The sequence below is a fragment of the Brachyistius frenatus genome, unplaced genomic scaffold, assembly GCF_029030835.1.
Source record: "Brachyistius frenatus isolate BFR_SWC_R1_liver_20210118 unplaced genomic scaffold, ASM2903083v1 Contig_485, whole genome shotgun sequence".
NCBI classification, from domain to species: domain Eukaryota; kingdom Metazoa; phylum Chordata; class Actinopteri; family Embiotocidae; genus Brachyistius; species Brachyistius frenatus.
Genome location: NW_027211084.1, coordinates 27,501 through 30,000, shown reverse-complemented (window position 1 = coordinate 30,000; position 2,500 = coordinate 27,501). Strand labels below are relative to the sequence as shown.

Below are 2,500 nucleotides of genomic sequence, written 5' to 3'. Positions count from 1 at the left end.
CTGTTTTCTGCGTGTTTCATTGGAGTCAGATATTTATTTCCTTGATGGCTGAGCTGCATTTTTTTAAATTTATTTTTTTTATATGTAATATATATATATATATATATATATATATATATATATATATATATATATATATATATATATATATATATATATATATATATATATTTGTGGATTTTTAGTAAGTGTAGTTGTCGTGTGTAATTGTCTTTCTTTAAAACGGTAAAGTTGGACGGATCAAGCGTTATTTTTTTGGAAGTATTTCCTTAAAGGTTTTTTTGTTGTTTTTTTGTTGTTTTTTTTTGGTTGATCGACCTGTTGGTAGTTTTTTACATTTAATCCATCAAATGTTTTGTCATAAAAAATTCATAAAATAGAGAAAATGTCCATCACACACTCCCAGAGCCTGACGATGATGATAATGATGATGAAGGGCATTTTTGAATTACTTTTTGTGTTTGCACAAAAATTTAAAAATTTAACTTTTAACTTTAGAATGATGTAAAACAAAAAACAAACAAAACAAAAAGAAATGCTGGAAGCAGTATTTTATTTTTCTTTTGGATAAATGACTTCAGTCATTTTGAATGTTGTCAACAATTTGACTAAACAATTAATTAACTTTCTAATAAAGTCTCTTTTATAAACTATGAAATGGCTTTATTAATAGTTAAGAAATCAATAATTAAATTATTTGAAATCAATAATCACAACAACATTTAAGTTGGCAGGCTGTGATGAAGACAAACATCAGCCACTTCATCAGTTTTCTCATTTATATCCTACAACTGAACTTGAAAGTATTCGTAAACAATTTATTGATTATTAATAAATCCAAGAGTTACAACTAATAAACCTTTTATAAATTACAGCGCTGTACACATTAAATAATAAGTGACTGTGTGAAAGCAGCTTGTGGGTTCTTGATTTTCTCCGTTTTTCTGATAAAGTGATTTATAAAATCCTAAAAAGAGAAATAATCACTGTCTTAAATTTGTAGCACTTTCTGAGGTGTAAAATAATTTTGTATTTGTGGGCGTTCTTCTCACAAAATGTGTTAATTTGTACAAAATGTTGAAATGAAAAAAATGTGTTCAGTGTTTATTAATCCTTCCTGATGTGAGCGTGTTGGTAAGTGATTCATGGCTGATAGTAAAACATGCTCCGAGCTGCCCCCCTCCCCCCACTGTAAGTCAGAGCTGCTGATTGATTTGTCTTCCACCGTGTCAGGCCAACACGTCCCCGTCCGTCCCTGTCCGTCCCCGAGCGGTCTCCGTCCAGCCAGCACCGTGGCTCTTCAGAACATTTGGTCCGTTTTTATTTTAGCAGGCAGAGAACTTTCTCATTTTATTTCCGTTGTGTGTGTGAGACATGTTACGCTTGTTGATGGAGATCAATTTCCACTTTGACCAGACAGAACTTTTTCTTTCATTTTCTATATTCCTGTTTGTGGCTCAGAATGCATCCTGCAGTTTTTATAGGTTTTATATTTATCTATGTATTTTATGTCTAATGGGAACCACATATTTAATTTAATGTGAGATATTCTCTTTAATATATACTCTTTAATGATCATGTCGGTCATTATAATATGGATGAAGTCGACCTTTACCTGAAACCAGGTGTGTTTTATTCACCGTGTGTTGTCATGTAGTGTGGACGCTGTTTCTTGGACTCAGTGTGTTTTCACTCAGGACTCGTCGTCATGGTGATATATGGACGCTGTCTGTTTTTTCCTGCTTTCTCTTCACTCCTGTCTTATTGTTTTAACTTCACCAACTCTCCCTTTAAACTCCCTTCACGACCTCCATCCATCATCCATCCATCCATCCATCATCCATCATCCATCCATCATCCATCCATCATCCATCCATCATCCATCCATCCATCCATCATCCATCATCCATCCATCCATCCATCCATCATCCATCCATCATCCATCATCCATCCATTCATCATCCATCATCCAGCCATCATCCAGCCATCATCCATCATCCATCCATCATCCATCATCCATCCATTCATCATCCATCATCCATCAATCATCCAGCCATCATCCAGCCATCATCCATCATCCATCCATTCATCATCCATCATCCATTCATCATCCATCATCCATCCATCATCCATTCATCATCCATTATCCATCCATCATCCATCCATTCATCATCCATCATCCATCCATCATCCATCCATCCATCATCCATCCATCATCCATCCATCATCCAGCCATCATCCATCCATCATCCATCCATCATCCATTCATCATCCATCATCCATCCATCATCCATCCATTCATCATCCATCATCCATCCATCCATCATCCAGCCATCATCCATCCATCATCCATCCATCCATCATCCATTATCCATCCATCCATCATCCATCCATCCACCCACCCACCCATCATCCACCCACCCACCCATCCACCCATCCATCCATCCATCCATCCATCCATCAATACATCATCCATCCATCCATCCATCCATCCATCCAT

At 36.1% G+C, this 2,500-nt stretch overlaps 1 protein-coding gene across 2 annotated transcripts in view; it reads left to right on the top strand.

The window, feature by feature from the left end:
* bnc1 (basonuclin zinc finger protein 1) overlaps nt 1-2,500 on the top strand; it is a 19,391-nt gene that overhangs the window by 4,819 nt on the left and 12,072 nt on the right. The window lies entirely within an intron of this gene.